The 25190-nt window shown below is 46.7% G+C and overlaps 1 protein-coding gene across 6 annotated transcripts in view; it reads right to left on the minus strand.

Annotated features, from left to right (window-relative positions):
- Positions 1-25190, minus strand: part of VRK2 (VRK serine/threonine kinase 2) — a 711103-nt gene that overhangs the window by 42167 nt on the left and 643746 nt on the right. The window contains exon 12 of one of the 6 annotated variants that reach the window (XR_011268142.1): positions 23638-23779. The exons of the other annotated variants lie outside the window; for them this stretch is intronic. The gene's annotated coding sequence lies outside the window, so the exon portion shown is untranslated. The remainder of the gene's footprint in view (positions 1-23637; positions 23780-25190) is intronic. 6 annotated transcript variants of the gene reach the window in all.

A 25190-nucleotide genomic window follows, 5' to 3' on the forward strand; every position in this document is an offset into this window, starting at 1 on the left:
GAGCGAGGCTGAATGGGGGCATGCCTGAAGGAAGGCCGAAAGGCGGAGCTGCAGAAAAATAGGAAGAAAGAGAAGGAGAGGAGAAGTTGGAAAATGTGTGCCGGCAAATACACAGTTAGCACAGATAGCACAGTTAACAAAGAGCACACAGGGGCTGCCTAAATCGTTTGAAGTCCAAATAGTTACTTGAGCGTGTTGCAACGTGGACGGAACTTCCTCTTGCCGACTCAGTGCTGGTGGCAGAGAAACAAAGAACCAAGTTCAGCAAAGTCCGTGAATGCAGCAGCAGGGCTCCAGTCTCCAGCAGCGTGGCAGCCCAACAGCCAGTGCACTTATGAATGCACTTCCGAATGCGCGCGCGCGATGCGCGTGCACTGGATTATTTGTAGCTGTAGCGTGAGAGCGAGGCTGAATGGGGGGCGTGCCTGAAGGAAGGCCGAAAGGCGGAGTTGAGCGTGTTGCAACGTGGAAGGAACTTCCTCTTGCCGACTCAGTGCTGGTGGCACAGAAACAAAGAACCACGTTCAGCAAAGTCCGTGAATGCAGCAGCAAGGCTCCAGTCTCCAGCAGCGTGGCAGCCCAACAGCCAGTGCACTTATGAATGCACTTCCGAATGCGCGCCTAATCTCAATGCTAAGAGCATTAGGGGACTTGAAGTCCATAATGCTCTTGCTTAATTTTAGATCAAAATTGTCAGTTTCACAATAAGCCATTAAGAATGTAAGATCATTAAGGAAATTGCCTAGAGGGTCCTCCCATTCATCCTGACCTGAGTCTCCTCCCATGTAATCGTCCTGCATAATACTACCCCCAGGGGCAGGATTGGATAGCAGCTGCCTTCCCTGGCCACATGAGAAGAGGTCCAGGTCAGGGTTTTTGGGACATCCATAGGCGAGACATGGTATACCCATGTTCCTCATGAGAACCAACTTCACCCTCCCCCTGCCTTTTATAGGCTGTTGCAAACCATTTCCCCTCATTTAGGTCATTATAGTACCAGGATGAAGAAGAGTCGACTAGGAGTAGTGAACACTAACAGGTGTTCCTTGGCTCCTTTTACTGGAGAACATCTTCTAGCTGCATTTACTGCTGCAGTAGCCCCAGTGGGCTACTGCTCCTGGTGGAGCTTTACTCTGCTTCAAGATGGCAGATGCCAACCTCTTTGTCCCTCCACCATCACATGGGATCTGGCCACTTATTGACCTGCTGGTTGCCTTTGTGCCAATTAAGGAAGCTAGCAGGCAGAGCCAGCCCCCTAACCAAGGCCCACCACTTGGCCCCTCAGAGACTGTTGGAGCATGATGGGGCATGGGGCACCTCTCCCTGCATTCTAATGCTACCTCACAGCCCTAAGAAATGGACATTGATCTACTGCCAGCCCTGATAAGCTACCATGTGGCACGCTCTATCCACTTCTCCATCACACTACCCGTGTTGACACTTTGACGTGATCATTCACGCACTAACTTTCTCCAACTCACACATAGCACCTTGTTTCACATGCCTCCGATTGCCTGCCTAGCCAAAACGTTTTCAAATGCACCCTCCACTTGTATTGCCAATTTTATTTTGTGTGTTCAGAGTGCCTCGTAACACAAATCGAATTTTGGTGTGCCTACATCTCTGTTGCCAATTTCATTTTGTGTGGTCAGAGTGCCTTGAAACATAAACCGATTTTAGGTGCCCTTACATATGTTTTGTGTGCTTTGATTTCTGTTCCAGTGCATTTGTTTCTTGCAACCTTGGCTACTAAGCCACCTGGTGAGTTTGTGCTTGTACTTTGCTGTGACGCCCCTCCTCTTTCTTCCTCATATCCTCCGCCACTATGGTACTCACCATCTCCCCTATCTTCTCTAACTACTATACGATCACCTATCCTCCATCGCTGACAAAGTCTGGAAGAACAAAAGCTTAAAAAAGACATCCCAACTACTAGCCCTGACCTACCTTTCGCAAACACTTCCAGACAGGTCTTTACTGATATCCTCTTCTGTCCCTTCCCCAGATCTAGGGACTCCTCAGCTCTACTTTCTCTCTCCTCTTGCATCCTCACCCATTAATGATGGCACTAAATGGGAAGTCCTTTTGGCGGGCTTAGCAACATCGAAGTTTATCATTAATGTCTATCACACTGGCACTATCCTGGTTCAGGCTCCTCAACCCAACCTCTTCCTCTTTAACCGGCGCCTGCCGTCCCTTATCTACTTCATCCCCACTCCTGCTACTAGTCCTTCCACTCTCTCTGTCCCCCCCCCCCCTCCAACTAGTGTACCAAGCCCTTGCAACCCTCCTCAGAAGACCTCTTGCATCTTGCCACGCTTAATGCTTATTCTGCCATCAAACATTCTGCCGACATCTGCCTCCTCCTTGAAGACTTTGATCTCTATATCCTTGCTCTTACCGAGAAGTGGTTCAAGGCCAGCTCATTCACTGCTTTTGACTCCCTTCTCCCTGTTGGTCATAAGATCATTTGCAAGCCTCGCTCTAACCGTGCAGGTGGCGGGGTTGCTCTTATCCTCTCCGAGTGGGTCCCTTCTTCGTTCATACCCACCCAGCACTACTCTTCCTTCTGGAGCCTGTTATGTAATCTGGTCATCTCTACCACCACCTCTCTGACCATGGTCACCATCTACAGGACACCTGGTTCTACCACCCTGTTCTCTCTGTGTGGGCTGATTTTCCCTTCCCTCTCCTCACAACCACCACTAAACTCCTGATAGGCGATTTCAACATCCACCTTGACTACTCAATCACAGCATCCACTCTCTCCATGACCTCTGCACCTCACTCTCCCTCACCATTCTCCCTTCTGATCCTAACCACTCGGCCTGACACACTCTTGATGCCTTCATCCACACCAATCTTTCACTCTCCTCCCCACTCATCACACCACTCTCCTGGTCAGACCACTCTCTCTCCTCTCCTCTCTCCTGGGCCCTCTCAGCCCTCTGACCTCACCTCCCCAAGCCATGACAATTTCTTTCATGAACATCCAGCTGATAAAATGAGTGTCAGCGGCGGCCTTCATCCCTCCCTCTCTCCCCACTACTGACTCTGCCTCGGACACTGCTCTAAGCAACCTCCATCTCGCCATCACCAATACCCTTGACATTCTTGCCCCAGAAATGAGGATCTGCCTGAAACATGCCTCTAAGCGTAACACCTGGTACGACTCCAAACTTGCAGCCCTGAAACGCAAGTGCAGAGCTGTGGAACGGAAGTGGCAGACCTCAAGCTCATCCTCTGACAAACTGGCCTGTCGCCTACTCCGAAAACAATACTGACTCTCCATCCGCACCAAGAAAAGAGCCCACATCCAGGCTTGCTTCTCTGGTGCATCCAACAATATGACTGAGCGCTTTAAAAATCTGCAGAGCCAACCTCTCTGCAGTCTCCTTCTCACCTCTTCCCTCCCAGGCCATCTGCAACACACTGGCCACACACTTCACTGCACAAGCTCAAGACATCCTGTGCACCCTTGCGCCGCTCTCCCCCTCCCCTAGCCCCTTGCCTCCTATGGCCTCCCATCCTCCCTCTGCCTTTCTCTCCTACCAGACCTGATGAGGTCACCAGAGTTGTCCGCTACATGAAGGTCTCTGCCAAATAGGTTTCCCCCTGCTTCTCCAGAACCATTAAGGACAATATTGGCTCCCTTGCCCCTGCCCGCTGAATTCTGAAACCACTCTTTTGCTACTGGATCTTTCCCCTCCTCCCTCAAGCACTCCTTTGTGCGCCCCCTCTGGAAAAAACCTTCTGCAGTCTTATTTCACCCAGCCAACTACCGGTCCATATTTATCACTCCCTTCCTTGGGAAACTCTTAGAGAAGCAGGTCTTGCCTCAACTGACCCAGCACACTGAACTTGTTGGTTGCCTCCATGACCTTGAATCTGTATTCCGAGCATCCAGAGGCAAGGAAACTGCTCTTCTGAACATCCGTGAGGAACTGCTCGCATCTCTTGATTCCAACTCTCCAGCTGTTCTCATTCTATTTGAGCTCTCCTTTGCATTAGATACGGTTAACCACTCCATCCTCATAAAATGGACTGGCTAACCTGACCGTCCGTCCCAGGTTATTCTGGGCTCTTTCCCCTCCCCCAGCTCTATCTCCACCTGCGGCGTCTCCCGTGGCTCCAACTTTCTCACTGGCTCTTTAACAACTACCTTGCTATGCTTGCACACTTCATTTCCACCTTCTCCCCAAACTTCCAGTGTTCTGCAGACAACACACAACTCTTCTTCAAACTTTACTCTGATCCTCTTCTTACTTCCTCCATCATTCCTGACTGCCTATCTGCCGTCCAGTCCTGGTGTACTTCCAATGATCTCTGCCTCAATGCCAGCAAGACTGAGTTACCGCCTATTGTGCCTCCTCCCTCTTTCTGTCCCTCACTCTGGCCTTCTTCTACGGGCTCTTCCCCCTTTCTCCTTCATCTGAAGCCAGACCCCTTGGAGTCATCTTCGACACCTCTTTCCTGCATCCCTCACATTCAAAAAGTCCCACTTTCAACTCCACCTCCTCAAAGGAATTATTTCTTTACTCACTTGCCCACAGAAGCTTAATGTCTCTAGAGCTCTTGTTCTCTCTAGGCTAGACTACTGCAATAGCCTTTTTCTTAATGTACCCTCTTCTTCTCTACAAACCCTCCAGTTAATCCAGAATAGGGCTGCAAGACTTATCCTTGGCCTCAAGCCCAGGGACTGCATCTCTCCAACCCTGAAAACTCTCCACTGGCTCCCGGTTGCTGCAAGGATCAAATCCAAATCCTTCTGCATCATCGACAGGGTTTTATGGGGCTGGTAACCGCCCTATCTACAACTTGCTCTCACTAAATACTCTCCCTCCAGATCTTTATGTTCCTCCGGCACCAACTCTCTGTGTGTCAAGCGCTTTGCTAAACAGCAAGCTGGTGGCGGGAATCTCTTTCCTCAGCAAATTGCCTTGCTATGGAACAGCCTCCCCCTTCGTCTCGAGCTGCATCGCCTCAAATTCGAGAAGCACCTCTACTTTCCTTTTCACCTCCTCTTTCCCTTCCTCTGCTGAATCCCACAGTTGCCGAGATTGGTGACCAGTGCCCATATGTGTCTTCCTGGGTCCTGGCCTTGCACACCCAATCACCTACAGCCTACACCTAGAACTTTGCTTACGCACCCACTGGCCTATGCCGCCACCACAGGCCTGCACTTATTTATTGGCGGCTGACCACGCCACCTAGGCACTTAGTTGTTCACTCCCTAGCACTTCCCCTCTTGATACACCTAGCACTCACCCCCCGTCCCCACTCCTCATCCCTTCTCTCTCTCTGCACTTGCACATTCTGAATGCTCACAAAGGCCTAGTAGGTTCGCCTCTTTCTTCATTGTTGTATTTGATTTTCTTTCCCATGTTCCCTCCCTGTGGGTGCTTTGAAACACAATTTACTTGATATATAAGCGCCTTACAAATGCACAATGAATAAATACTTTTCGTCACTCTAGTACTGAGATGAGGAAGAGGCCTGCAGACAGTTGTAAGAGTCAGGCATGTCCAGAGTGCTTCACTAATTATGGTCAGGCAATTGAGACTGGACTCACACCTGCAACCTGTCAAATTGTTGCAGGTGTATAAAAGGTGGCACCGACAAGTGTTTGGGGTGGGGGAACCAGCAGGAGAGAAGCCAAGGCGAAAGTTGCTGTCTAGAAGCAGGAGGCCAAAGTGGGTCCAGCAGGACGCCGGCAAGCAACCCAAGCAAGCTCTGGAGCCGAGGCCTGCAAGAGGGCCACATAAGTGGGGAGCCTTGTTGGTCGGGTGTCAGCAGCAGGAGCTGCAGACACAGAAGAGATCTACAAGCTGCAAGTTACCAGCCACATCTGGGGCAGCAAGCAGAGTTGCTGGCAACCTGCAGAAAGAAGGCGAAGAGTGGGGCTTGCGATCCGAAGAAAACACATCAGCAGAGCAGATACAGAGAAAGCAGCCACCCGGAGGAGACGCCAGGGAACAGTGAGTGAAAAAGGAAGAGCATACAAATCGGGGCTCTCCTGGGGGCTGTTGGGACGCCAAAGTAGATGCTGAATGAATGAAAGAGTATGTGCAAGATGCAATAAACTCAATGCAAAGGGTTGTGAGGAATAATACGGACAATATAAACTGAGCGGCAGAACAAAAGATCTAATCATTGAATACCGAACTAAAAGCAAGCTTTTGGAAAAGCTATGAACAGATAGGTTTGTGTGAAGTACACTTACAGTATATTGAAAGCAAATCATGAATCATATGAAATACAGTGGAAAGCAAGTATGGACTATTCCTGTAAAGTATGAATGCAATGTGGTGAAGGAACGAGAGCATTACAAAGTGAACTGTATGCGAAAACCCAGTGTGTCAAGAAACTGACAAAGAAGGGAACACATTCCGGCAAAGCCAAGAGATTGGCAAGGCAAAGCCAATTGAGTGTTAACCATGTGTGGGCTAGAAAGCCTAGGATTCCTGGTTGCGTGACCTGTAATCGGTGGACCATGTGGTCCGACAACTGTGCCTAGACCAGAGATAACCTATTTTGTGAAAACTAAAGAACTATACAGAGAACAAAGCAAAGTCGTTGAAAGAGATTGCTGAAATGTGGCAGAAGAAAGCAATCTGTATGAACTGCCAAGAAAACAGGAGTGTAAAGTGGACCTGGAAATGGTTTTTAATATTGAGAGATTGAGACTAAGTACAATTTGTCAAGCTGAAGTCTTGGGGAAGAAGGGAAACCTGAGACTTGGTGCTATCTTGAGGAATGGAACCTGGAGACCCTTTTTGGAACTATGTTGTCTTAAACTTGGGGAAGGGACTCCCGAGACTTTGTGGAGTTGTCTTTAATTTGGGGAAGGGGAGCTGAAAGTAAGCCAGGTGCTGGAAGAAGCTCAGAACTTTATTTGAAACGCTATTTCATTTGTTACTGACATCCATACACATTGTTTAACTTTAGTTATGAGGGCAAATGTACGGTTTGGACACAGACAGACTTTTAAGCTGAACTTCCTGACTTAGACTTTTCCTTAGTTTCTTGAGGTCTAGAAATCCCACCTTGGTATAGGGCAAGTTAGGCCTTCAACCATCCTGACATTTGAGTTAATATTAATTATTAACTAATTAATTACTTTTGTTTGAACTTTGAATCTGTTGTCTGTGTCTTGCTTGTCATTATGTCCTCACAGAAGAAATAGTGGAATCTCTATGCAGCTTCCTGCTGTCTGAGTCCCAATGACAGTGACCAGCATGCTTCAAAAACATTTAGAAACTGTCTGAGCAAAAGAGGAGTTGCAGTATTATTTGCAGAACCTGGGTTCATATGTATGAGAAGACATGATGTATGCTCTGCTGTGGCATAATGTTGTGTTGATACTGGCAATGGCTGACATCCAATCACTTTCCAGATAGTCAAAGTAGTCAATCCTCTATCAAAAGCATGAGTTTGTAAATGAAGAATAGTGCTGTTTGGACTAACTGAATTCTAAGATATGAATTGCATTCTCAGAAGATAAAGCATTTTTGGTGAATAATAAACACAGTGAAGGTTGATTTTTCTGAAATCTTCCATTCAGAAATGAGGTCCTGTGAAGGGAAGTCATCATGTGATGGAGCAGAGATGGCAAAATCATACTCTGTCTGGTTTTCAAGATTTTGGGATCAAAGATTTAGACTTGGCATGGCTTGGAGGCAGTTGGAGAGGGTGAGTTGGAGCTGCTATGGGTGTGCTGTGAACACTGGGAGCGATAGCCCCACTCATCTCCAATAGGATTGAACAAAGAACATCTCCCCCTCTATCTTCCATGGGGCAGTTGGTTTTTAAGGTGAAAGGGGTCACTTGGCACAGATAAATCGAAGACAAATGCTCATCCGCTCACCCTCAGCTTTTCTCTAGATAATGGTTCAGCCTTCCCATTCCTCGGTCGTTATGGCATGGCAGCTCTATCTGCACTGGACCTCTCCCCCCCCAATCAGGTTCCTGATGCTCTCTGAAAGTTGGACTGACTTACTCAGGTATTTGGGTCTCACAGGGTGGAGGGCTTCGGAACTCGTAAGTGCAGGAAGCTGCAAAGTGTTGCTAACACCAGTTGTGGAGCAAACTGGTCAGGATTTAGTGGGTGCAGTACTGGGGCAGACCATTGGAGGTCACAGACCCCTTCCACTATCTGGGGCGGAGAAAGGGAGTGGAGTTCATATCTCTAGCATATTTTATCTACCACTAGCTGCTCCCTCACCCCCCCCCACCTCCCAAAGTTGCATAACCCTTGAAGACCATTGGGGCAACTGTGTTCGTTGGCTGAGTAGAGTGTCGCCACAGAGATCCTCCCCCACCCTCTAGCTACCTCAGCCTTGTTGATTTCCAGAAGCCTTGAACTGGGAGTACTTGGCAGTGTCAATCTATTTAAGGATTTGTGATCCAGCTTGAGCTTCCCTGATCTCTAATGCGATAGAACTCACTGACATTGATTGGATAACTTGCTAATGTGTTTCTCTGTAGCAGCCTACTAATCATTGCAAGGGGTTAACAGGGAACAACGTCTGTAGGGCTGAGGGACACCTGATGTACTACCTGGGGCCCTCATATTATGCTTATTTGGGTGCGATTGCTGGTTCTGTTCTACCGTTATTTATAGCACCACAGTCCTAGGGTAGCTCTGCAACAGTTCTTCTGCATTTCCCACTGTCTGCTCACAATAGCCCCACCAAAGGGGAAAGATTCCAAGAAAGGCAATATCAAATATCTGCTCTTACCAGAGGAGCCTTCTTTTTTTGTAATAATTTTATTTTCACATTTTCAATAAACACGATTATCAAATATCTCAAATCACAAGTTATCTAAATATGAAACATAATATCAAAAATGCAAATCACAAGTATTCATCTCTCCCTCAACAAATCAAAAACCTAAAACACACAAATAAACTGAAGAAAGAAAAAAGTGGAGGGAACAAACACAAAACCACACACCAGCAACCCAAATAACCACCTAGACCTCAATCCTGTTGACACATGAAATCAGCCAACCAAACTAACCATACAGCTCATTAAAAGACGGCCACAACTCAAGGTACTTCTCAGTCCTACCTGCCTTGAAAACAAAACCTTATCAAAACTAACAACCTGCAACTCACACACCCAATCCTCCACCTGTGGTTTCTTCTGTGTCTTCCAAACCTTCATTATCTGCTTAACAGCCACAATTAACGACTTATCTATCCAGCGACAATGTTAACGAGCCACCACCCACCTATCCACCTTTGAAAGAAAAACAGACAACGGCAGTCAAGGAAATGACACACCCACGATCAAATCCAACCTATCCAAGACATCTTTCCAAACATTCTGCACCCTCATACACTCCCACATTGCATGCAATAAGGAGCCTTCTAAGAAGCAGTTGTTCACTGTGAGCTGCATTTTGCCACTTTGCAGCCAGCTGCTATGGACCCTCAATTAGAGAGGAAAGACGAACTTGCGTTTTTGCTAGATGAACCAAAAAAAGAGATAGCCCCTCAAAGGTTGCAGTGACTACATCTATAGCAGAACTCAATACAACTGTTTTGGGCACTGAAAGGTGAATAAAGATCCTTCAGGAAAGTCAATGGCCCTCATTACGACCCTGGCGGAAAGGGGTTTACGCCGGCGTAAAGCATGGCGTACCTTTCCGCCTGACTACGAGTTCCCGTAGCGCCATGGTGATTTTTACGCCTGCTTTTTGCAGGCGGAAAAATCCATGGCGCTACGGGACTTGTTGTTAATTACGCCACCGTAATTTACGGTGGCGTAATTAACGCCTTCCCCACTCCCATTATACCCTATGGGGCAAAAATGGGAATGGGGAAGGGTAAATGGGGATTGGGGATTTACCGCCCCGCCAAGGTCGGAATGGGGCGGTAAGTCCGCCAACCACCATGGCGGAGTTGGCAGCTTAGCGCCATGGACCATGGTGCAAATTGCACCATGGTTCTCCGCCAGGGTCGTAATGAGGGCCAATGTGTTGTGTCATGAGCATGAGGAATGGACAACTAGAGTGGGAGATCTGGAGGAGCAATGTTGCAAACTGTGCAGCGAAGGAGACTGATAATGAAAACAGGTCCTGCTGTAATAATATTCGGGTGAGAGGGATACCAACAACAATCAGGGAGGGAAACTTGGAGCCCTAGGTTTTCTTTAATGGACATTATACAGTTGCAACGAGATTCTGAATTAATTCTGGACAGACAATATAGGGTGTATTCTTCCTACCAGCATGACAAGGACTTGACAGTGGGTGTTCTTACCATGGTAAAATTCTACAAGTTCAAAGAGGCGATGAGACCCTCCAATTTTATCAGGATTTGTTGTGAATGACCATTCAAAAAACTGAAAAGATTAGCTCAAGTAGTTAACTGCCGAAAGGAAAAGCAAATAAGACATTAGTGGTGGTTGCACTGAAAAGTATTATTTGAACTCGAAGGACAGCAGAAGGCATTCTACAGAATTGAGGATGCAGCTAAACTGTTGGGTATAGATGATTAGCAAGCTTCGGAAACACATGAAAACCTGCAAAGAGGCGAATTACTTAAGGCTGGCTTAGTGCCTCAAATAACGAGGGAGGAGACGACTCTGGGTAAATCGCAGGTATAATCTTCAGACTCTGGACCGGTTTGTGGTGAGACAGAACTAGAGACATAAGCAGATGTATGTGTTTGGACACTATTTAAATTGAAAATCGGTTAATGGTAATTTTTGAAATCTATTTTAGGAAAGGAATATTTGGACTAAGCGACCCTTTTCCTCTACTAGGAGTTGCTATTTACATGGGGTACTTAGGCAGTGATTAGTTCTACTGAAACAATGGCCAACCTATTCAGTTATTTTCCTTGGCAATAAATAAAGATGGTTCATAGTCATAATATTGAAAGAAAAGTCGAAAAAAAAGTCGAATTTCTTTAATACGTTTTTTATTCGAAATGGGCGTTCCCCTCCAACCCCCCTTTTATTTTATTTTTTAATTTTTTTACCTTTTTTTTTATATCTACGAGAGCCAAAAAATAAATATAAATAAAACATAAATAATTCGATATTTTTGTCATTCAACATTTTGTTTTAGATATTTTGACTGCACACCAATAAAGATTGATGCCTTGCCTTCTAAATTCTACAGTTGCAGGAGGTTTACAAATTAATTGATGCGGACACCATGATGCTCAAATGGCAGACTATGCAGCCATTCCATATCCTTAGCCGACTCCCAGAACCGAGCAGGGTCAGGTTAAGCGCCCCATGGTGGCACATTTATCCTTCAAAAGCTTTCCAGTGGAGGTCCTGAATAACAGTTCCCCCAACTTTTGCAGCTCTGTGAATGCCATCAAAATGATTTGGCAGATACTTTGCTCAGGAAACTTTTGGCCACACCAGAACCAAACCGCTCAACCCTGATATACTCATGAGCTCTATTTACAAACAGTCTAATAAAGCCTGTGATAAATGCTGCCACAAGGCTTACAAACCAGAGGACTTTCTATCCCTCACAGCCTCACTTTCCAAATGGCGGAACCTGGCATAAGAAGCCAAGCTTCCTAATAATAAACTAATATTACACCACCACCATTATGGCAGCTTCTTTCCAACAGCAGCCATGCCCTTTTTGCAGCAGTCGAACACTGCTCAACCCCACATCAGACCAAGAGTTGCCAGAATTACAGGAGAAGTGTAAGGCTATTAATAAGTTAATTATCAAAAGATCAATACCATCAGGCTCCACCTCAAGGGCTCCAAATCCTCTCACCCCTGCAACCTCACATGGGCCATTTAAGCCTGGATTGACTTCTCTCTCATCTTACATAGGTACTACTTACTAATCTTCTTAGGATAGTGAATGCCTCCCTTCAGAGATGTCCTGAGGCATGCCTTATAGGCACATGCCTAAAGAAGCTCACTCTAGACCCAAAAGACCTCGTAACCTACTGGCTGATCAGGAGCCTTGCATTTATCTGCAAATTCGAGAAGGTCATTGCTAACCAACTACATTAAAAAATGGAGCAATTCGGACTGTTCTGAGATTACCATTCCAGGTTCTGCCTCAAATGCAGCACTGAAACAGCCACCTCCCACATGGTAAACAACGCCCTTCAGATTATTGAGAAAAAGGACATGTGACTGCTAGTCCTCCTGGACCTCTTGGCTGCATTTGACACAGCCCACCATCATACAGTACTCACACTCATTGCACACAGGTTGGGCACCTGTGGCAGCTTCCTAAAATGGTTCACATGCTATCTGGCATACGCCATGCTGTTCAGTTGAGCTGCCTCAAGTCCGAATACCACCACATCACCTGTGGAGTCCCTCAGGGTTTCTTTTTCTCTTTGGTCAACTTTAACCTTTATGTGGGACTTCCATGCTCACTCCTAGATGACAACAATATGATACACCAGTATGTACATGATACAAAGTTGTACCTAATAAATGTCAAGGGACAACAAGATATTGCGAGCCTTCGCTCATGCCTTGCAGCCATTCAAACATGGATGACAAATGCCAACATAAGCCTTAAAACCACCAAGACCAAATTTGTACTCCTGGGCCACTGCTTCAAGTAGGAACTCACTCAAAGGTGGCTGGAAGAAATGTGCTTGGACTCAGCAAGCACTTCCACCCACCTCAGGACTTCCAAACAGTGGTGCCGGCCATAGTAAGGTTTAACTATTGTTCTCCAGCATGGGTCTGGCATGGTTTCACATGCTCATGAATATTCCCAGTCATCAGGCTGGGAATCCTCGGTAAAAGAAAAAACAGTTTCGCTTTAAAACTGTATTTCTTCTCTAAACCAATCACTGTCCTTTGGGTCATACTGCCCCAACCAATGACGGTCCTCTCCCTAAGCTCCACCCCTGTTGACCATCTTTAGATTCTTTAAGTGCGTAAAGTGGCAGTATGAGCCAGGAAGAGCTACAGACGGGAAGGACGAAGGGTTTGCATGTGAATCCATGCCAGACTCATGCTGGAGAAGAATAGTTACAGGTAAGTAACTTTAAGCTTCTCCAGCATGGGGCCTGGGATGGATTCACATGCTCATGAATAATGATTACACAGCAGTACATATACACAACCATGGGAGGTGGCAGGGCTCAACAGAAGCAATAACACACCCCTAGAACAGACTCGCCTCAAATGAACATGTTGCGTAGCACTGCTTCGCGGACTCGGGACTCGTCCCTGGAACCCTGGCGATGCAGTAGAATCTCGTGAAGGTGTGCGTGGACCTCCACGTAGCAGCCCTGCAGATCTCGAGCAGCAGCACACCACAGAGAAACCATGTTGTTGCTGCCTGGCTCTGGTGGAATGGGCTCTCAGGCCGGCATGTAAGAGGTATGTTAGCCAGCCGATCAAAGTGCATGATGCAGCTGGAGAGCCACCTGGAGATGGATGCCTTTGACAAGGCCTTTTAGTTATTCACCGGACCAAAATTGCAAAACAGCTGAGAAGTCTTCCGAAAGCTCTTTGAGCATGCCACGCAAAATTTCAAGGCACGAGCAAGGTCCAGTGAATGCAAGTCCCTCTCTGCTGAAGACGACAGATTCTCGAAGAAGACTGGTAACACCAAAGGTTTGTTGAGGTGGACTTCTGAGGGCACATTCAACATAAAGGTGGGTTGCGTATGTAGTTCCACCCTTGAAGCGTGGAAGGCCAGATACGGCTGCTTGCATGACAGTGCCTGGATCTCCCTGACCCACCTGGCTGAGGTGATTGTCACGAGGAACGCCGTCTTCCACGATAGAAACTTGAATGGGGCCTGATGCATCGGCTCAAAAGATGCCCCCTTAAGTTTAGTCAAAACCACATTCAGTTCCCAAGCCGTGGCAGGAGCCTTCACCGGCAGACAGGTCCTAAAGAGCCCTTCGAGGAACTCCTTGACGAGTTTGAGAGACCACAGAGAAAGCTCACCCGGCGCCCTGGTGTAGTGGGATATGGCTGCCAGGTGCACCTTGGTAGAGGCATGAGTCAGTCCAGCCTTGGCCAAGGAAAGCAGGTATGGTAGTAGCTGCAGGGCTGTGACACGCAGATGGATGATCTTTTGAGCCCGGCACCACACAAAGAAACGCTTCCTGGCTTTAGCAAGTCAACGTTGAAGAGGCCCTGGCGAGGATGTCCTTACAATCCGCAGGTAAGGCATAATGCTTAAACGCTAGGGCTGCAGGAGCCAAGCCCTGAGGTTCAGCAAAGCTGTGTCATGGTGCAGAATCGCTCCTCCTTCTCTGGACAGACGGCAGTCGTAGCATCTTGATGGGCGGAGCTGCTGACAGACTTAGCCGGTCTGGATACCAGATTTGTCACGGCCACGCCAGCGTGACGAATATCATCTTGCAGTGACATTGTCTGAGTGTGCTAAGCACTCGTAGCAGGAGTGGTAATAGTGGAAAAGCGTTTATGAACAGTCCCTCCCAGGGGAATGAGAACATATTCCCCATCCTCCTCGGCTGTGGGAACCTACTGGCAAATTTTGGACACTTGGAATTCGCCGCCGTTGTGAAGAGATCGATCTGGGATTGACCCCATTCTTGAAATGGAAAATCCACCTGGTTGTGGCGAAGCTCCCACACATGGCAAGAACGTAGTTCCCCTGCTGAGCGAGTCCGCAATGGTTTTCTTGATGTTCGCCAGGTGAAAGGGGACAAGAAATATGTCCTGACGAATGGCCGGTGCCACAGGTCCTGGGCCTCTCTGGAGAGGGCCGGAGAGCCCCTCCCACCCTGTTTCCTGATGTAGAACATGGCGCGCGGTCTTGTCTGTGTTGATCCTCACAACCTTGCCCCTCATCGAGGGCCCAGAAGATGGCTGAAACTTCAGGATGTTGATGTGAAGGGTCTTTTCTTCCGGGTCTATGACCCCCTCTGCCCCCCCAGTCCTGTCAAGCTCAGGCTCCAACCCTGCATTAAAGTCTCCTGCCCACATAATCACCCCAGTCAAGTGTTTATCTATCTATTTAGTTATCCACTCCAGTTTGTCCACAAAATCTTGAATGGGGCCGTAGTAATTAGGATTTGCCTGACCATGTACCGCCCCTCCTGATCCCTAATCACCTTAGTGAGGTGGAAACCAACTGAGCCCTGTATCAGTATGCTAACCCCCCTGGAGTAAGACGAGTACGAGGAAAAGTATCGATGGCAACCCCACCTCTGTACAAATCACGCCTGCCTGATGGGGTTGAGTGCATTTTCTGGAGAAATGCTATGCCAATCTGGTGCATTGAATGTATAATAATACCTTGCAGGATTTAGATGGACAATTCAAACCCCTAATATTCCATGTTCATTAGCCATACTTCTGTGTCACCTTTACAATAATCTCTGGATTCCCCAATGTGCATCTAGTGTTTCTGCACAACCATGTCCAGTAACCATGTCCAGTAGGAAAGAGAAATCGGGGATTGGGCAATTGCGATCCCAAGAACCACCACACCTCCACCCCCCAAAACCTCCCCCACCGGCAACCCCAACATGCCAGTTAATCCCACTCCACCCAAAAATGTCTGTCATGTACTTTGCTTGAGGGCCGTTCTAGCACCCAGCCACCTCGTCAACCCAACATTATTGTGCTCCTCTCTCACCACCTCCACAGAAACGACACTCTGATTATCACCGGTCATCAATACATAAACATAATTCACGGGGAGTTACCCCCTTGCTCATTATTCCCCCGTGCCTCAGAGCCCTGGGCAGCATCTCAAAATAATTTACTTTGTCTGGTGTTTGGAAGAACAGCACTCAACCCTCGTATTCCACCCTGAGTTTAGCAGGAAAAAGCATGGCATACTTCATGCCCCTCTCCCTAAACCTTTTCTTGACATCGATGTATGTCCTCCTGGATGCCTGCACCCTATTGGAGAAATCTGGAAACAGCCTGATGCAGTCCGCTTTATATGGCGTGGAACGTTTTTCCCTGGCCTTTCGAAGGGCGAGATCTCTGTCTTGGCAGTTCAACATGCAAGCCGGTCTGGCCGGTGCTCCTGCAATCAGTCTCTTTCCAAGTATATGGTGTGATCTTTCCACAATGAAAACTGCAGAAAAGTCTTCACCATCGAATGCTTCCTGCTGGATGGATTCTTCCAATGGTTCCATAAATCGTTGGTCCACCGATTCAGGTACACCCACTATATTCAGTTTATTCCTCCTCTACTGTGACTCAAGGTCCTCCTGTTCATCAGCCAGTTCTTTGAGAGCCTTCTGGACTTGGACCAGTTCCCATGATGCGCCTGATGATTCATCTTCAACTGTGGACACCCGCACTTCAACCTCAACCAATCCCTCTCTGTGCTTGTCTAAGCAAACCTGCATGTGGTCCATTTTTCTACAGGTTAGAGTGTCAGTTTGTCCTTGATATAGTTAAACACACCACTGGGATCAAGGGTCGAAGATTGGGAACTCCCTCCCAGAGACTCCTCCATTATTGCATGGCTTTCGGTCTGGCTGGCTGTCTCAAATTGTAGTTTTGATTGCTGCTTTCCAGCCTTGTTTTATTTAGACATAGTGCCACATGTCTGCTCACTGCATCAGCTGCCGTCAGCTCTACACTGCCACCAATAACTGATCACACTATCACAGTGATATCAATAAAGTCATGCAAAGTGTGTAGTATTACCATCAATTGTTCTTACGTTGATATGGGTCGACCCCCACTCGTGACCAATGCCGCCTCTCTGAGCAATAGGAGTGCAGCAGGAGGCATGTCACACTAGCCACAGCTGTCCCGTCCACATGTGAGAGCCTCTACACAGTGATTCCTGACAAGTGGCAGTGTTACTACCACTTCCTCTATGGTACGGGGATGCAGTTTTGCTCTCCTCCCACTCCGGAACGACGCTTTAGCCAACCAGTCTCACACTGCAACTCACTGGTTGTAGAGCCAATACAGCACTCAGTCCAGTTTATTTGGCTACATCCCCCGCTGCATGCATGGGGGCAGTGTATTTACTGTTTAACCCGTGATGTCCCCCTCCAAACTATCCACATCCACTCCCCCAGTGCATGGGCTTCTGTTTATAGTTAAAAAATGTAGAGCACACCCAGTTATCATATGAACCCAATATTGTCCCCTGTGTGTAGGCCGTAACCCATCTCCCAGAGGCCAGAGCCACAGGGGTGAGCAAGCAACTATCAAGGAGCAGCGCTGCCCTCCACCTCTGCCTGCACCTGCTTGCCTCCAGTATCCACAAAGCAAGGAAATGTATGTCTCCAGATCCCACTGGCAGTACCATCAGCATTCTTCTGCACGCGGTGCAGTGACCCCACCAATGTGTCTGTCGCGTCCTTCCCCACAGGAGCCAAAAGATGTGGGGGGGCCAAGACGCAATGTGCCCACATGCTTAATCCAGTGTCTTGCCTGTGTCCGCTGTCAAGGCAGGGGCAGGAAGACCAGTATACTGCCCAATATGGTGCCACATCTCATCAAAGAGACAATTGTGCTCAGCCCTGTATCCGTATCCCCATCAGAGCTCCTAGTAGTGGGGCTTGCATGGACCAAGCATCCAACCGGACAGTGTGAAGCACTGCTCATCATCCAAGCTAACCTCCTGTGCCCGCCACCAGTTGCACACAGGCCAGCAAGAGCGCGTTTGTCAGCCTCTGTCCTGCCCCTCTCCTCATAGCATCACACCACAGGGAGTGTGGATCAGTGCCACAGGTCTGCCTGACATGGTGTTTTGGAATGCTGTATGCCGTCACTGGATGCCTGCTCCCTTACTGCCGGCCCAGAGCCTATGTGCGCTTCGCTCCTCCACGAGACCACCACTGCAGGCGAAAGCCAGCCCAGCACCTGCTGGGAGATCTCAACTACCTCTGATTGCAGTAACCTCCGAGGACTCGCACCTCGATCCCCACATGTCGCCAGCAGGGGCAAGTTCTAAAAAAGGGGTGCAGTCCACGTCCCCCTGAGCAGGCCCCGTCGAAGCTTTCCGTGGGGAGCACTCACCTTCTCTTTTCAGTCACTGCGCGGGAGGTCCTGCATTTACATTGCTGTGCCATATGCCGTAGCAGTACAAGCAGAGATCTTCTAACTCCCCAGAAGTGTGCCTCAGATATTCATACAGCTGGTACACTTCAAATGTTTGCGATGGTCTGACCAGGAGCGCCAGGACCTGTTCCTGAGTTATCAGGGCGGTTGGGAGGTTACAGACCCAAGGCCATCTTGGCTAGGCTCACTAGCGCCCCCTCAGTTTACTTCTCTTCTTACTTCTGGTTTACTCTCCTGACAGGATGTCAAATTAGTAAGTCTCTTTGTCTTTCCCAGACTCACAGTGCACCTGGTTCACTAGCCTGCCAGGGCTTCTCCCTTCTCCAATCACTGTCTTTTATCCACGATCTTATAATTTGCCCAATATTGGGTCACTGAACCTTGGTTAGCAAGGTTTGCCTCAGTTTCCACTCTTACTTTCAAACATTGGGGTTCTGCCCCTTTTCCAATACAGTTCGTTTTTACATTCAATTTTGCTTTTGGAGCATTGGGACACCGACCGTTTTCAATGTTGTTCGCAAATATTCCAATTCCTTAAAATGTTTCACTTTGCCTCTATCGTGCGTTTCTGTGACACGCCATAGACTTTCAGACGCTCCGGTAACCCATTTGCTTTTTCTGAACTTACCAGGCAGCGTCAGTGTCCCTCGCATCTCTCCTTCTCCACCCGCTTCGGTTTTCTGACTGTGTGTTTGTCCAGTTAGTAGGCACACTCTCATTTTGCTTTCTTTTGCTGAATACAGCTCCCACTGACTCAGGCTTTCAAGCAGTGCGCTTCCTTTGTTTGGGTTCCTCTGCGCGTTGTGCGGGTCAGCCTCCATGCTACTTCAAACAGTTTATTCGCCTCCGGCGTTCTGACCGGCATCATAACAAGTTACAATCAAACTCAGTCTCTGCTTTTCTCTTGTAAGTCTGTCCACTGGGGCTGTTTTAAACTTCTCAGCATGGTTTAGCAATTTCCACAGACTAGACCGCAGTGTTGGCTTACACATCTTCATTGCTCCATCCTGCTTCCACGTCTCAGTACTAAAAAGGGAGGGGCAGGTAAGGTGATTGACTGGGAATATTTGGATAGTCCTCATCTATGTCACAATAAGCCATATAGATATTTTGTACAGTAGCATGGATGTCATTAGAAATTATGGCTGCACAATTATTTTCGGTCTAGTATGTTCTTGTTCCTCTGGAGTTTGTCTTCCCCTATGTGATCCTGCCGCAGATAGCCACCCCCAGGGTCAGAGACAGGCAGCTTCTGACTTTACCTGGCCACATGGGAGAAGCTACCCTTCAACAATGATATGATATGGCATTTATAACGCGCCTATACACAAGTGTTTCCAGGCGCAACGAGGAAAGGGAGGGGGAACAAAGGGAGGACAGACAACAATCCTACTAGGCCAGGTGTCCTTTAGATCGCGCAAGTGCATGGGATGGGGGAAGGCGGAAAGTGCGGGGGGTGCACAGTACAGTACATGGGAATAGAATAATAACAATAAATAAAAGTAACAGCCAGCAGGGGGCAAGTGCAGACATCAGGTGACAAGTACAGGTAGTGGGACTGTAGGGATACAGAAACAGTCCCCAAGTGCAGGGGGTGGCCAGGCGGGCAGTGCAGGTGTGTGTGACTGGCGGGGGAGGGATCTGGGCCCGGGATCAGAGGGTGGCCAGGTAATGAGTGCAGTTTCAGTTTCAGCCAGGAGGTCAGCAAGGGAGAGGAGGAGAAAAAGCAGAAGCAAAGAGAAAGGTTTTGAGGTGCTACCAGAACCGGAGATGGTTCTCCTCAAGTTTCAGGGAGGCTGTTCTAGAGGGAGGCCCCAGTCGAAGAAAAAGATCTACCAGTAACTCGTTGCTTGGAGAAGCGACTGACCCTGAGGGAGTTGGATGCAGATGAGCGAAGAGCTTGAGAAGGAACATACTTAGGAAGAGAGAGTTGAAGGTATTGAGGCCTCAGGCCCCAGAAGGCCTTGTGGGCAATGCAGAGGGTTTTGAACTTAATCCTCGCAGCCAGTGGGAGCCAGTGAAGAGATTTCAGTCCTGGAGAGATACGATGCCTGGGCTTGAAGCCAAGGACAAGTCTTGCAGTCCTGTTCTGGATGAGTTACAGAGGGCGGAGAGTAGAGGCAGGCAGATTTAGAAAGATGCTGTTGCAGTAGGCCAGCCTAGAGAGAACCAGAGCTCTGGAGGCACTGAGCTTCTGGGGGAAGGAGAGGAAAGGAAGAATACCTCTGAGGAGGTGTAGCTGGTAGTGTGACTTCTTAGAGACATCAGAGATGTGAGGGGAGAAGGAGAGTGTGGAGTCGAAGATGACCCTGAGGTTTTTAGCCTCGCATGTGGGAGCAGGAAGTGGGCCAAGAGAGGCTGGCCAGAGAGTGACAGGACAGGAGGCAGCGGGTGTGCTGATCAGGAGAATCTCAGTCTTACTGGCATTAAGGCAGAGGTCATTAGCGGCACACCACTCCTAGATAGCAGACAGTCAATTATGAGAGATGGAGAAGAGATGGCCGAAGGTAGCCTGAAAATGAGCTGAGTGTCAGCCGCATAGCACTGAAAGTTGGGCCAGAGAACGGCAATGCGGTGGGCAAGAAGTGCCAGGTATTGGTTGAACAGCCAACGAGAGAGTTAGGCCCCTGGGGAACACCACAAGTAGAGAAAAAGATAGTGGAGAGGAAGGACCCAAGTTGGACCTGGGCGGTTCCGCCAGAGAGGAAAGAAGTCAGAAATCAGTGACAAAGTTGCTAGATTCATCACACAAACAACACTCTGATATTACTGGAATAAGTTGGAACAGGTATTGAGCCTATAAAGGTAAGTGTCAGGGAGACAGAATCATATACAGGAAGTATGTGATTTTACAGGGATTCTCCATTTGGGTGAACATGCTCAAATGGAGATACTACAAGATGTACTTGCTAAACTTTATACACAAGAGGGTCTAGATGGTGGGGCACAAAGAAGCTTCCTGCATAAGGCTGGTCTTTTGTATATTCCAGAAGAGTTTCATGATACTTTCGAGCAGCAGATTTCTACAAAACAGGTTAATAAAGCCATTAAGGTTCTCCAGTTGAATAAAGTGCCAAGTCGTGTTGTTTATCCTGCCAACTCGTATACAATTTAAGGTGCTGTGCTCTTTTAAAGCCCTTTACAACTGCTTTTTAACCTCGGGACGAGTCTCTAAATTCATGGCGGAATCTTTGACCACCTTGGTTTTAAAACCTGGTAAGAATGAGGCTGAACATGCATCCTATCGCTCCATTTCCATCATGAATCATCCTTTCTATTTAGCGGAGTCTTCTCAGATTAGATAAATTTGGACCAAACTAGATTTGCTCCTGGCAGGGGAGTACATGATATTACCCAAAAATGTAGCAAATACAATGCAATTGGGAAGGAGAAGGGAATCACATAGGCACTTGGGATTCGATACACGTAAAGTGTTTGACCTTGTTAACTAGGAGCACTTATGCCTGGTTCTCATGGCATGTGGTTTGGACCAGAGTTTTTGAAAATAATGGACAATTGTAATTTGTGCAATACTAGGCTAAAGCTAAATGGAGAGCTCCTGCATCCTATTTGCCTATTTAATGGTACCAGGCAAAGATACCCCATATACTCTTTACTTTTTGCACTCAGCTTAGAATCATTACTTCAGTGGTCGTGACTTAACAGGGATACTACAAAGTTGGATGCAGGTGCCATCTCTCGCAGATTCTCCCAAGATGTGGATTACCTCTTGTGCTCTTGACAGGTAATGCAGCAACATTGCCAAAAATAGTAATACTTTTGGAAGAATTTAAGGTGATCTCAGGATTTACTATAAATTATACCAGATATGATCCTCAAAATGTGTCAGAATGTCTTAATGTTATGGCTCAACTGGCATCTGACTACTGATTTAGAATGGAAGGTTGTGCTTTAGAATATTTAGGTGTTAAACTACTGAGAGCTCTTCAGTTTCTCTATACACATAACATCACACCAGGATATTGTTAAGGATCTAGACGGATAGGCTAGACTGGATGTGTTCTGGTTAGGGAGAATTTATGCTGTAAAAATGAACGCCATTGCAAAATTCCGATGTACTATATATGCCTGTCCCAAGAATTGAACTACCAAAAAGCTGTATTTGGATATATATAAAAAGGAGAAAAGGACCCAGGATTTCAAGTGAAATACTAATAAAGATTGTTTTGAGTGAGGGGAATAAGATTCCCCATGTACCTCACTTAGGGGACTGGTATACTGAGGGCATAGACAAAAATTGGTTAACTGTTAAACAATCTGTCACCACAATTCCCCTACAAAGGATTCACTCCTTGGCGGCCAAGGATAGGCTGCAGGTAAGCAGGCTATTATCTGCTCTTTACGGGCCAGAGTTACTGGGATGGCTATGGTAAGAATTAAAGATTCTCCTTCAAAGGAACTATGCTTGGTAACTCTGATTTTTTGGAAGGTTTGAACAGGTACACAGTGAAAAACACTTTTTGGATTTGCTTCATATAAGAAACAAGTTGGGCACTTTGGTTTTCCCCACTTCTGAGAGGCTGGTGCCATTAGCAGACAAACATCCCCACAGCCCAGACAAAGGTCAGAGTGTGTTCAAAAGCCCAGGCAATATTGTAATGTATCACAGTTCTTCTCTGCATTGGGCCACTCCACGACTGCGAAAGCAAATAACTTTTATAACAGCTGTGCCTTGATTAGCCAGTGCGTGAAAGACCAGTCCCTACTGTGAATCGCAAACATGGCCTTGACAACAAGTGCCCATGAAAATCTGCCTACCAAACCTGCTACAGTGGCACAGAAGAATAAGATGCTCAGCATTCATCTGAATAAGTACTGCGCTGACCATCCAGTAAACTCTCTCTATCTCCTCTTTACCATTTCTGTTCAGTATGGTATGTTACTGTACAGTGTATACCGCACACTGCTGACAATGTGTGGAGGGAAATGGAGCCCTAAGAGCATTTCCCTAAATTAAACTGAAAACATGGAGACTACTTCAATATAAAGAAAGTGAGGTGATGCTATAAAGATTACAGTGTTATGCATGTCTTCTGTTTACTTATTCCCTACCATGAATAAAAGGGTGCACCTGTGAGATGTGGGCAAATATTTGTCCATCCGAGCAACAACTTTCAACAAGTAAAAGAAAGTATCACAAATGGTCACCATTTCTATGCCTTTTAAGTATATTGTGTCCAGAGAATGAGTCTTGATGGCAAGAAAAAGGAAATGCAGAACTAGCGAATGAAAATACATACATGTTTATATCCAAAAGTGTTAAGGCCCAAGCATTTGGAATGGCATAATCAGCAAAAGAATTCAGTCAAGGTTCTAGAATATTTATCTTGCAGCTATGAAACCTAAATAATTAATTCCAGGATTCGTCATCAACTCCAACTGTAGCAACAGAAGATTTAGGTTTCCAGTAGTGCAAAAGGTCTGATTTTTCCCTTTAAAGACACAAATGTAAATCATGTATTTATTCAACTACTGTATGATCAGTATAAAAAGCGATGATGGTATATCAGATTGGTTCACATTCATGTATTAGACATTGCGCACAAATTTAAAAGCCGCATTTTGTGCAAGTTGGAAAGCTGTGTTCATTTCTCTACTCCATGGTGCAGAGTTAAATTGACCAAGGGTTTACCTCAGTGCAGTCCCAACCTTAGGAATGTGTGTCATAAGACTGGTCAGATCATTATAGCTGGCGGTTTTGGCCACTGCAAGAATCACCTGTGTCATCTTGTTCAAACCAGTTTTCAAGGCCAGGTTGTGATCACAAGATGTGCCTGTAAAATAGGCAGAGAGTGCTTAACCTTTCCTATAGCAGAAGCAGGAAAAAGAGCTTGTTTACAATGTAACACAAATGACCTTGTGTGTCCAGAAACAGTATTCAGCTACAATTGAACAAAAAGCTTTATGTTAAACAGCAGAAATGTTGAATCAATTAAAGATCTAAAATATTATAGTGGAGATCCTCAGCACCTAAGTTGAACTGTGATTTGTAGATGAAAACATGTTTAGACACAACATTCATCTAGTTTATAATGATACAAACTATGAAAATCATGATACATCAATATCTCTCAAAGTAAATATGCCGCAGACAGTGTGTCTCTCTGTGCAGGGTAAAACATAGAATTTAATTGTTTTTGTTTAATTAAATTATCACATTTATAAAGTGTTACCAGGAAAATAAATGAAATTGCTATTTTACATGAGAAGCAACTTTTCCCTCCCACCTTTCCAGTCCTAAGACTAGAGGTGGACCTTGCCAATCACAGGACTAGGAGTGAAAGCCGCCCCCCCACCCCCAGGCCCCTCTCCCCCAGACTCCACCCACCACGTACTCACAATATCAGGGTAAGAGTTTGGACTAAATATTTTACATACAGAGTGACGAGAGGAATATTATCCAAAGGAGATATATGTCTGCAGAGGAATATGGAATGGTGACAGACACCATCTGTGCGAGCTGGGATTTCCATAGAGGCTGCAGACAGATGACCCTCCCCCATTCTGGTGGAGATGGGCAGATCATAGGGGAACCTAAGCAGCAGCTAAAAGGGACCTTGCATATTGAGAAATTCCAAACTGAAACGGCCTGGTCTGATTCCCAAAGAAAGAAAGCAACATTCCCAAGTAAGTATTCTGCCCCGATTTAACTACAAAACGTCCTATAGTTTTGACAGGGTAACTCACCGGGAGTAAAGGTGGCCAGGGAGCAACAAAGGGGAGGCTAGAGTTAAAGTGACACAGATACAATGTATTGTGTTTTTCCATTGTAGTCAAGTGCAAAGTGAGATGTATTTTCCATAAAACCCAATGCATTATTGTATTGAGAAGTGCCATCTAAAAAGGACAGCATTATTGTGCAACTTAAATGCAGATGGTTTCTGTACAATTATATAAAATTAAAAAAACAATCTGTGGGTCCTAACAACATTGTTGTTGATGTAGGTCATGGCACAGTCATGAAGCTTCATCACCTGACAGAATATTATTTATGATGTGTGTTGTGGTAAAAGGTAGTTTACAGGAATTCTTTCTAGACTTGGTTCTACAAAAATGTGCAAATGTAAAACTCATGCAACTGTGTATCCTGCAATGCACAGGACAGGCGGACCTAGATGTGATGTAAAAGGACAAGGGTACTTTTACCATTGTACCTTTTAATAGAGAAAAGTATATCTCCGGTCC

Source organism: Ambystoma mexicanum, chromosome 4q (assembly GCF_040938575.1).
Source record: "Ambystoma mexicanum isolate Mex_15411 chromosome 4q, UKY_AmexF1_1, whole genome shotgun sequence".
In the NCBI taxonomy this organism is placed as follows: domain Eukaryota; kingdom Metazoa; phylum Chordata; class Amphibia; order Caudata; family Ambystomatidae; genus Ambystoma; species Ambystoma mexicanum.